Source organism: Gopherus flavomarginatus, chromosome 7 (genome assembly GCF_025201925.1).
Source record: "Gopherus flavomarginatus isolate rGopFla2 chromosome 7, rGopFla2.mat.asm, whole genome shotgun sequence".
NCBI lineage: Eukaryota > Metazoa > Chordata > Testudines > Testudinidae > Gopherus > Gopherus flavomarginatus.
In genome coordinates, this window is record NC_066623.1 from 18,408,049 (window position 1) to 18,420,652 (window position 12,604).

Here is a 12,604-nt window from a genome sequence, read left to right on the forward strand (position 1 = left end):
TTTTTTTAACCATCTTTCCAATAGTGAACAGTTTCAGAGGACTTTAAAAAAGAACATCAAAGAGGTCTGTAAATAAAACTGAACCATCCCTGCCCAGGCTAAACAGTGGCAAACTAGGGCCCTCCAATCTGTCATTTTTCTAGTAGAGCAAGAAGATGACCAAGAAATAAAGGTGCAGGGGGAGAACACAGAGATCATTGTGTGAAGCATTACAGCCTGATATCTGATTCCCTTGGGCATCCTGACAAGTCAAAACTCCATGGGAAATGAGTTGGATAACATTGCATTCTGATGAGGCTCGTTTGTTCCCCTAGGCTCTGGAAGATCCTCATATTCTTGAACCCATTTTCTTAATCCTTTTTGAGAATGGGGTTTGGTGAGAGTGGGGAGGGTCATTAAAATTGACAGACTGCTAGCCTGATAACAATACAGAGCTTAATACCAGTCATATGTTTCGTTACTTATCACTCTGCAAGGAATATTACTGCAGTGATATATATTAAAGAGAGGCGAGAAAGCCAAAGCACATTAATGAAAAAAAAACAAACCACAGTGCTTGCGGCTCCTGTGCTGTGTGATAGAACACCTTGGCTTCTGGGGAGGGTGTCAAATGCAGCAGAGCCAGCAGGCTTTCACATTGGATTATGTTCTAATCCTGGAATCAGTGGCAGCCTGGAGCTCTGGAACTGAAGACAGCATTCATGCAAAGCAAACGGCAACTGCAGAAAGCATCAGAATTGAACTTACAATATCAGGCTACTTTTACACAGTTGTACCACTGGGTTTTGATTGATGGGATGCTTCCCTCTTTGATCCTTATTTTCTCCATCTTCAGCCGGTCCTCCATGCCCCTTTAAGAATCCACACTTCCATTTTATTTCTCTCTTCTCTCTGAAGGAGTTAGGAGGAAAGATAGGCTAATATTGAGTGCTTCTGAAAATTCCACCTTAAATGGTTCACTAGAGGTTAGTATTTGTGTGGACAGGGTGGAGCACAACATTTTAGGGTCCACTGATGTTCACTGTTTGATCTGGCTGTTGTCCTATGAGAACCAAGATTGTTTTCAAGGAGAAAAAGGAAAACCAGTTTCCAAGTCTGCATCTTTAGATGCAGAAGTTAGCTGGTATGTGCTGCCTGTTTGCATCTACATGAAAAAGGATTTACCTCCATTATCATAAAAAGCATCCCTTAGAGTTTAAATAACTTACTGCACTGCACAAAAATATAACTAGACCACAACAACTGTGGATTAAAAATATCACAGAGTGGGGTTTGCCACCCTGGCTCAATCAGCATTGGTCCAGTTAGTCCAGTAGCCTGTCTCCATCAGTGGTATACCTGACATGTAAAAGCAGGGGTCGGCAACCTTTCAGAAGTGGTGTGCCGAGTCCTCATTTATTCACTCTGATTTAAGGTTTCGTGTGCCAGCAATACATTTTAAAGTTTTTAGAAGGTCTCTTTCTCTAAGTCTATAATATATAACTAAACTATTATTGTATGTAAAGTAAATAAGGTTTTTAAAATGTTTAAGATTAAATTAAAATGCAGAGCCCTTCAGACCAGTGGCCAGGACCCATGCAGTGTGAGTGCCACTGAAAATCAGCTTGCGTGCTGCCTTCGGCACCTGTGCCATAGGTTGCCTACCCCTGCTTAGAAGGAAGGTAACATCCTCAGCCATAATGTACTTGTAAAATGCTGTACTGCATGGTGGAGATTGGAGAAGGAAATATGCTTGTGAATCCTACAGTATTCGTTTTTTGCAGTCTTTTTAGCCTGTAAAGCAGTGGTCTCCAAACCTTCTAGTGGGGTGTGGAGGAATGTTCAGGCCTTAAAAAAGCTATGAACATATTACTCTTTTTGTGAGGGGCATACAGCGCTCAGCCATAGCATTGAGATCCCAACAGTGTTGACTGGAGCGATAGATAGATTAGACTTGATAAAATAGTTTGTTTTTTTAAAAAATCCAAACCAAACTACTCTACTTTCATTGGCTTAAGGACAGCTTTTGCATATTTTCTTGTTTCTGTTGCTTTCACCTGGCACAACATCCCAGAGTAAATTAATGGCATAATTTCATCTTTAATTATATCAGGTTAGAGGTACGCATGTACGGTTATGTTGGACACATGCCTACAGGTTTAAACATATCAATTAGCCAAATTAGCCTTTAAACATTAGCTGTAGCTATGTGTAGTACAGAAAAATAGAGCTGCCTGAGAATTTTTCAACATTGTCTTTTGGTTGAAAAATACCAACTTTGCTGAAACTAAAACTTTTTGTGGAAAAAGGGTCAATATCAATTTCTTGACTTGAAATAGTTTTCAAAAAAGTTGAAAAGTTGTCAGCATCCCATTCCATTTTTCCATTTTGAAAACACTTTTTGGTTTAAAAACTTAAGCTATTTAGCATTAAAAAATAATGGTTGAAGGCGACATAAACATTTTGCAATTATCAAAACAAAAATGTTTCAGATGTCCTAACTCTCTTTTGGGTCACAAACATTTTCCACGATTTTTTACTTTTAATCCTGAGCCAAAATGGGAAAATTTTTGAACCCTTGAAAATTTTCATGGGACAGGAAAACCAGTTCCTACCATGCTGAAAACATGTGTGCACAAGCATGTTCATAGTTTGTTATGGGTATAGCAGATAAAAAATTTTTACAGCCCCCCCCCCCCAAGATTTATTAAAACACCATATTTCTAACCCACAAATAGTGGATGCCTGAAATTAGAACATTAATTAATGTAATAATCAAAAATAAAATTTTGTAGCTTTATATGGATCAAAGAGGGGAAGCATCTAATGAAGGCCAGGGGATGCCACAGAAGGCCAGGCCAGGCGCTTTGAAGATGTCTCTGATTCAGACACAACCTTAGGCTACTACTGACTGGCTGTTTGAAATGATGTGTACTCCTGAGGACTATTTACAATTAGCGCACATTCAATTTTGTGGAGTTCATTCATTAGCATTAATTCTGAGCCTGGTCAGTCACCCAGTAAGAGCTCCCAGAAGATCCTGCCCTTGTTAAACAAATACACGTTCCTCCATGCACTATGCAATGTATTCTCTGTCATTAGACACACTTTGAGGCTGCCCCACCTCTGTGTTGTATTATATAGAGACTCCACTGTGACTCAGGCTTAAAAACAAGCACAGGGACCCCTTGAATATGTGTGGTAATGGTACCTCATCTTTCGAGGGGGCTTTAGTGAGCAAGGTAACAGTTGATAGGATCACTTCGTATTCCTCCAAGAGCTGGTAGCATCAGCACCAACTTTGAAGACCTTATACTTTGCAGTAAGACAGTGGCCCTATGGTGTGCCCCTGCCAGTCCATCAGCAGTTATGTGTGTTCTGTTAGTTGAATGTATTGTGTGTGACAGAATATGCCAGAACCTGAACATGAAGCCCTGACTCCAGTCTCATGCTAGGGATTGTTACCTGCCTTTGCATTGCACGTGCTGTAGGAGGTAGACTATAGATTTGCATGCACTGGGAGCCCTGCACAGAATGTAGCCACCCCCCCCAGCTCTTGGATGAGGTAGCGTTTGCTCTTGACTAATGGGATTTTGCAGGCACTAAAGTGTGCATGCAAATCTGAGGGTGCAAATTTAGGGGCTAAACTATGGGCCAGTTTCAAAAGATTTTCTTCCCTCCCCTACCTTCCATCTGTGGGAAGAAACACATAAAGAACACAATAGCTGGTGCTGCCCAGAGATAGCAGGTGCTCCTCTGACAGCAAACTGATCATGCTTTTAAAATCAGGAATTCAATGAATTTCTGTGTCCTAAACATATTAAGGAGCCTTGAATTAATATACTAAGGGCCAATTTGAGCTCTGCAGTAAGTGGCTATGACTCCATTAATATCAAATGGACTTGCACCTGCTATCATTCGTCCTTAGTTTGGCCTAAAAAAAGTACTACTTTTAACTTAAAAGAACTGGTAGCTCTGCTGAATAAACTCACTGGTTCTGCACGTACTTATAGGACTCTGATGTCAATGTCCTGCCTGTCTCAGCATGTATTGAGTGGGCTACAAAATATGAGACAGCTTTTTCCATGTGGCTCTTAGTTATGCACATAGTCCTGGTGAGCAGTATGAAGTGGCTTCTCACAGGATATAATAGGAATTTATAAGTCTTTATTGCCTTTCACCAGAGGCTTTCAAAGTGCTTTACAAGTATTAATAACTTAAGCTTACAACAGCCCTATGAGGTACGCATTAGCCCTGTTTTACAGATGGGGAAACAGAGTCAAGGAGCGATCAAGTGTTTCACTCACTGTCACTTGGGATTAAAGCTCATCACTCCTGATTCCCAGTTACATCTTCATCACTGGAAAAGTAGGCCATGTCCCTTACCTAGCAACAGTAGATTTTTAAATGGCGTTTTTTGTTACCCACTAATTTGTAGTTATCCAAAAAATAATTTGAATAATGCAGCATTTGTGAAATATCAATATAAATCCTACTGAATTAGATTTGTCCAATACGTGTGTCTTTTTGATTTTCTACCATATCATGTATATGCTCCAGCTCTGCAGAAATCATGCATACTGGATCTCTTCAGGAAGGCATATAGTTTAGGGCAAATGTTTAAAATGCTTTACTCAAAATAGCAGTAATTGTAAATGCAAATGACCACCTGGCCTGGCTTAAGATGAATAATTGGCCATTTGCCTGTGCAAATGGTGCACAATTGAATACACATTTTTGTGCCTGCTCCAGATCTTGCATTTTTCAAAAAACTATGGCCCTTGGAATTTGGAACGAAATAATTTTACTGTAAATTTGGACAAAGTCACAAGGGGTAACCTATATCATGTTAAGCATGGCTCATTGATTTATTATTCTGATGATAGGATGGATACAGACTGAGTCGTCAATTGATTCAATTTAGCAGATGAGCAACTTCCAACCACGTGTCTCTAGAGCTCCATAAGCAATGCAGGCAAAGATTCTTCATTTATTGTAGTGTAAGATTCAGCCATTCTGATGGCTGTGGCTTTAAATGTATTTGGACTTCTTCTAGTTCCCTTGCTCATGTTAGTGTTTTCAGATCAACTGCTCAATGCTAAGAGTCAGGCTATGTCTACACTACCACGGTAAGTCGACTTATTGTATGGAACTCCAGCCACGTGAATAACTTTATAGTTGGAGTCGACGTACCTTAGGTCGCGTTACCGCAGGCTCTACACCGCAGGGAGTTGGCGGGAGACACTCTCCCGTCAACTTACCTTACTCTTCTGTTTGGGGTAGAGTACAGGGGTCGATTGGAGAGCGATCTGCTGTCAATTTGGTGGGTCTTTAATAGACCCATTAAATCAACTGCTGGTGGATTGATCTCAGAGCGATCCCGGCTGTAGTGTAGACCTACCCTCAGTGTTATTCAGATGTGATGTCTGTAGCTACCAGAATAACAACTGCAGTCAGGACTGGGAATGCATTTAATGGAAACAAATGCAAAGAAACAAATAAATGTCTGGACAGAAGCAGTCAGGCTGGGGAAAATGTAATTGCTAGTTTGCATGTTCAAAAATATAAGTGAATTAAGATCAGGAAACTAGCCAGCAGACTCTCTAGATAGATACTTTATGTGCACATGACACTTGAAGCATCAGAAGCATTGCCATATAGATAATGTAGCAGTTCAGTGAATAAGTTTTGGTGTGCTGCATGTGCAAAGTGAGTGATTTTCCATTCGAATGGAATAGCTCTCCATTCTAATGCAGATGTGGAAACTCCAGGATCTGCTCAAATGCAAACCCCAGAGAAGAACGATGACTTCTGTCTTTTGAAAATATTAAGAAAACAGCCTGTCATGTTGGTGGGGGTGGTGATTCAGAAAAAATGGGAAGAAATTACTTAAAATAAATAGTCTTGATTGATTGGTTAGTACCTGAATGGAAAAGATCTTTGCCCTAAGGCCGCCTCATTACCACCAGCCTACACCAGATGTTAGCTGACTAGCTCGATTGCTGTTCAACTTGTTTAAATCAATGCAATTTGTACATTTCACAGTTTTCATGAGACATTTCTGAACCATTACCTGTCACTGCCATGGGGAAACAATGTCAGATGACCTTAATAACAGTTGAACCATTAGTTTTGTGACTGTGCCTTGTGCATAAATAGCCTTCATCTGTCCGCAAAGCAAATATTCTCTTGGTAGAGTACTCAGCCTCTATTATTATTTTGTAACAGCAAACGGACATTAATTTGGCATTGGAAGGACCATTTCATGCTGCTTTTCCTCATATTCGTCTGAACAATGCCTTAGAAATGACTTTTTTCCATTGGTGTATTAGATTAGTGACCTTTATTGGACTGCTTTCCAGTGATGGACGTTACTGTAGTTGAGCTGTACTGGCATTAACTCAATGATTTTCTTGGCAGTGTGCTAATCTCTTACACAGCACGACTATTCAAGAAGGGAGACTATCTGTATATATTGTAGTGAACTGGCCAGTGTGTAGCTATGAGTACATAACTGACAATAAAACAATAGATCATCCCCTTTTTGCGATTTTCTGGAATGTAATCAATATCCAAAACTATTCAACAATTTTATTATGTTTGTAAATTTATTTTAATTCATTGCTTGATTGCAACCAGTGACCTGTGACTGTTTGACTGTTGCTGTGTTGGTTAATTGTGATTTGTCACATAAGCCAGTGCTATTCTTTCCCTTCCTTGATTGGAGGAGTGCATAAGAACTTCCAGCACAAATAATCACATGCTAATTTAAAATTAATTTCCCACTAATATGCATGCATGCGGCTGTAAATTTGCTTTATTTGAAAAGTCGTTGCAGTGATACTTGATTGCATGAATATGAAGTGAACACACCTTGTTTGGATGGAGTCAGATCAGCCCAGCTCAGGTCATAACTTTTAACTGTTAGCAACTAATGGAGATCTAAAGCTCCAATTTTTGCAAATATGAAATATAACAAAGCATATAAAATGAAATTTTCAAAAATCTCATCCTACAGCAGGGCTCCTGCTGCCTGCATTGTGACCTGGTTCACACAGGGTTGCCAACTTTCTAATTGCACAAAGCCGAACATCCTCCACCCGTTCTCTGAGGCCCCACCCCAACCCAGCCCTTTCCCAGAGGCCTTGCCCCCTCCCGCCATTGCTCAGTGGCAGGCGGTTGGAATGTGGGAGTGGGCTCAGGGCTGGGTCAGGGTGTTGGAGTGAGGGGATAGGGTGCAGGCTCCAGCTGAGGGTGTGGGCTTTGGGGTGCAGGAAGGGGCTCAGGGCTGGGGCAGGAGGTTGGAGTGTGGGAGGGGAATCAGGGCACAGGCTCCAGCTGGGCAGTGCTTACCTCAGGCAGCTCCTGGTTGACGTTGCAGTGCTAACCTAAGGCAGCTCCCAGAAGCAACCAGCATGTCCCTGTGGACCCTAGGTGGAGGGGCCAGGGGACTCTTGCAGGCATGGGCAGCACACAGAGCCACTCCCACACCTCTTAATGGCTGTGTTTCCTGGCCAACTGGTGCCGCAGAGCCAGCGCTGGGGGGGAGGGGGCGGGGGCAGTATGCAGCGTTTCCCTGATCACTCCTCCACCTAGGGTCCACAGGGACATGCAGGATACCTGGCAATTCCAGGTGCACTTGGTTGCAACACCACTCACTCAATTTGGCCCAGCAGCCTCTCCATCATGACAGCCCATGAGCCAGGTCACAATGTGTGGAGTGGGGAACCATCCCTAGTTTAGCAGAACAGGAGCTGCCACTGGGAGGTGAATGGGAAGCAGACTCACTCTGCACCCCACCCCACCCAGGCCTCCAACCCTCCACAGGCAGGGCTTGACCTTTTCCCCTCCTTCCCAGATGGATAAAATAAAACAACATGAAATTCACAACAAATAAAATTACAAAGAATTTCCTAGGTCTCTAGAGATCCCCCTCCAGGTCACGTGCCAATGGTCACTGTGAAGTTTCAGATGGCTGTGGTGTCGAGCAGGAAGTTCTAGGAGCCACAGGTTGGTTATGGCATAAGATACTCTCCTAGCCCTATCAAAGCCTCATAAGAGTTTTCTGGCACTACCTATACTTTCATCTGTTGAAATCAGATCAAAACAGGCTCCTGGAAACTAGTAGCAAACCCGCAAAAGAGACGAGTCAGATATACAATTTCGCTCTGTTCTCTTCAACAGTCATCTGTGTGGGCTAGCATTTCATAAATAGCCTGCACTAGCTGGGTCGTATTTTTGTAGCCTGATGATTTTTCCAGCAATAATGAACAAGAGTTCCATTGATGAGGAAAAGACACATTCTTTGAATGTATACTATAAAGTTCTCGAGTAGTATATGCCCAGCATACCCTTTGCTCTATGTCTATATCATATACAAATAACATGAGATACTGATCTCAGTTTTAGGCACTGCTGAGCTAGCTTAGTGCCATGTAAGATTGGGCCCTGAATATCAGCCTCCTAGCATTTTCTGTTGCATCAAATCAGGAACTGTATCCTTTCAGGCATGTGCTTTGGTTTGGCTTCTGTCTACAAACCCTGTTCAATATGACATAGCAAATATTGTTCTTGCACAAACAGAGTGAGTGAACACGATGGAGAGATTATTTTTGATTCATTCACTGTTTAATGAAAAAGCTGGTTCTTCTGGTTGTTCTCCTACCTGGACTGGCTGAGGATGGGGCTAAGGTTTTAATCTTATTTTACAGTGGTGTTTTAAGTGAACACTATTTTTTGATCTAAAGCAGGATGAAGCTACATCTATACTCCCCACATTAAAGAGTAGACCAGGAGATGCTTGCTAGGGTTGCCACCTTTTTAAAAGCTGCTAACCAGACCCCCGAGGCCCCGCCTACTTTTCCGCCTCTTCCCCTCAAGGTCCTACCCCCATCACTCGTGCCTCGCTTAATGGATTGTCTCAAGGAGTCTGCCTGCAAGTAGGCGACAGCCCTGGATGAGGAGGGGCTGGCACCTTCCTCCTGCCACACAGAAACTGGACCTTTGGTTCAGGTGCCATTTGGGGTTGCCAGGTCCCCTTTCCACCAGACTTTCCAGTTGAAAACTGGGCATCTGGCAACACTAAATGGCACCTGGATGCAGAAGCCAAAAACCAGACTGTCCGGGTAAAACCTGGATGGGTGGCAACCTTAATGCTTCCTGAAGAACCACAGGGCTAAATCCTGAAAAAGGTGCTTGACACCTTTATGAATTTGGCCTTATGAGAGTTCAGGCCCTCAGAGGACTAGGCCCAGAAGTATGCACTGCATCATACATGCCAATATAAGGCCTGCTACTCCACTGCTTTATACTTTGTGTTACCATTAAAGGCCTAGTGCAACCCTCATGAAGCCAATAGGGGTATAGCTACTAGAGTTGCCAGGTTTTTGGTTTTTGACCAGAACACTCGGTAGAAAAGGGACCCTGGTGGTACTGGGCAGCACAGATGACCAGACCGTTAAAAGCTCAGTTGGCAGGTCCGGCTCCTAGGAGAAGAAGTTATTTTTATATTTAGTTCTCAAAGTAGGCAGGCAAGCGGTCATACTTACTACTCGCAGGAACTAGTTCCATAGTCTAGGTCTGACTCCTGTTGTCCAAGGCTATGTCTACACTGCAAATGTGGTTGTGAATGTAGCTCATATTGATGCACCTGTTAATCGAGGTAGCATGACTAAAAAATAGCAGAGAGGACATAGCAGCACAGGCTCCAACTGTACAAGCCCACCTGCCCCCATACTCACAGTGGTAGCCAGTGCTGCCACTTCCTCACTGCTATTTTCAGTGAGCTGGCTAGATTAAAGCAACTGTGGGTATGTCCCCATGAATTGCAAATTATATCCAGGGTGACAGTATGACCTCAGGTGTGTGAGCTCTACTGTTCCAGCTGGACTGAGTATCCCAATGGAGTAAGCCCATCTTAGTTTGGGCTCACTTTTAACCAACTCCCACATCCTGAATCACATTTAGAAGCCAGCAGCAGCTAGCACAGATTATAGAGCCCAAGTGTAATGTGCTCAAGGTGGCTATCAGTACTTTCTGCAGTAGGTGAAGTTTTCACTTGATTTTTAAGAGGAGCCTCAAGAAGATGGCACTGCAGGTCATGAAGGGTATACAATGATGGTTGAATGGTGTATTTGACTTGCACCCGTATAATGTTAAAATCACCCAATCAAATTTCAGTTTGATTTCTAAACATTAAAATATCCATAGAGAACTTAAAATTGCCATTTCTTGAGCACTGAAGTATCAGAGGGTAGCCGTGTTAGTCTGGATCTGTAAAAGCAGCAAAGAATCCTGTGGCACCTTATAGACTAACAGACGTTTTGGAGCATGAGCTTTCGTGGGTGAATACCCACTTCCTCGGTTGCATGTAATGGAAATATCCAGGGGCAGGTATATATATGTGTGCTAGCAAGCAAGCTAGAGATAACGAGGTCAGTTCAATCAGGGAGGATGAGGCCCTGTTCTAGCAGTTGAGGTGTGAAAACCAAGAGAGGAGAAACTGGTTCTGTAATTGGCAAGCCATTCACAGTCTTTGTTCAATCCTGAGCTGATGGTGTCAAATTTGCAAGACAAACCCAAGAGAGAAACCAACAGGACTCCACTGGCCATCACATACAGCCCCCAGCTAAAACCCCTCCAACGCATCATCAAGGATCTACAACCCATCCTGGACAATGATCCCACACTTTCACAGGCCTTGGGTGGCAGGCCAATCCTTGCCCACAGACAACCTGCCAACCTGAAACATATTCTCACCAGTGACTGCACACCACACCATAATAACTCTAGCTCAGGAACCAATCCATGCAACAAACCTCGATGCCAACTCTGCCCACATATCTACACCAGCGACACCATCACAGGACCTAACCAGGTCAGCCACACCATCACTGGTTCATTCACCTGCACATCCACCAATGTAATATACGCCATCATATGCCAGCAATGCCCCTCTGCTATGTACATCGGCCAAACTGGACAGTCTCTACGGAAAAGGATAAATGGACACAAATCAGACATTAGGAATGGCAATATACAAAAACCTGTAGGAGAGCACTTCAACCTCCCTGGCCACACTATAGCAGACCTTAAGGTGGCCATCCTGCAGCAAAAAAACTTCAGGACCAGACTTCAAAGAGAAACTGCTGAGCTTCAGTTCATCTGCAAATTTGACACCATCAGCTCAGGATTGAACAAAGACTGTGAATGGCTTGCAAATTACAGAACCAGTTTCTCCTCTCTTGGTTTTCACACCTCAACTGCTAGAACAGGGCCTCATCCTCCCTGATTGAACTGACCTCGTTATCTCTAGCTTGCTTGCTAGCACACATATATATACCTGCCCCTGGATATTTCCATTACATGCATCTGAGGAAGTGGGTATTCACCCACGAAAGCTCATGCTCCAAAATGTCTGTTAGTCTATAAGGTGCCACAGGATTCTTTGCTGCTTGAGCACTGAAGAATCTGCTCGGAATCCAATGCCATGTGAAGGATCACGAAGTCTGGAATTGTTCTTGTATCTTGTACTTAGCAGGTCTTGTCACATTAATCTGGTGGAGTCAATCAAGTTGGAGTGCATTACTAAGAGAGAAGGGAAACCTGAACCTCCTTCTATCATCAGCAGTCTTTACAGGGCAGGGTAACACACTGCAAGCCTTCCCCTTATCACCATTATGATCAACTGAATGTCAATTTCGATAGTTTTATTGGCATGATGAGGTCTACAAGTGCTGCCAAAGTTGACATCAAAACAATCATTTAGGTGGAGTGTTTAATCACTAAAGCTTCAGACTCCCTTTACAATATCATGGGTTTGTGTTTCTTTAACTTTTATTGGAGTGTTTCATCAGAGTAACATGCAAGCTGAGGTGCTCTGTTTGTATTGCATATAAAATCCCTTGTAAATAAAACAGGAATATATTTATAGTAATAGTAATACTTTGAGTTTATTCACTGACTTTCATGTGAGGATCTAAAATGATTTTAAAAGGTGGGCAACTCTTTTTAATCTCCCATTTTACAGAAGGGGAACTGAGGAACATAGAAGTGAAATGACTTGTGCAGGTCCACACAGGTTCATGGGCTTGGTCAGAAGTAGAATGCAGGTCTCCTGACTGCCAGTTCTATTGCTCTAACCACTCAGAAATGTTGCCTCATGACACACAGTGGTCTTTACAAAAAAAAAAAAAATCTTCTAAACATTATTGTGCATTTGTCTCTAGAAAAGCCCTGAAGTAAAACACACTATCATAATTGAATCACATTCAATGTCACAGATCCCTATCCCTATAGTCACAGGCTGTAGCAAATTTGTATTGTAGAATCAATATATTCTTTACAATCAGAGCCTGTGCTGAGTCTCTAATATTAGAGACAGCCTTCATGAAATATTACATTGATTACACTCCAGAAGTTGAGGACAAAATAATAACCCCCCACTGGGAGAACTAGGTTAATTTATTAGAATAAGTGTCTTCAATACAATAAAATCCAAGTTTCATCCCTTAAAACACCATTATAAATATGAAAAAAATGCATTTCGCCTCCCATCGACCAAGCTGCAATGGCTCATGCTATACTGAGCCCTGACGAAAGGGGAATGCCAATCGTTTTCCTTCTT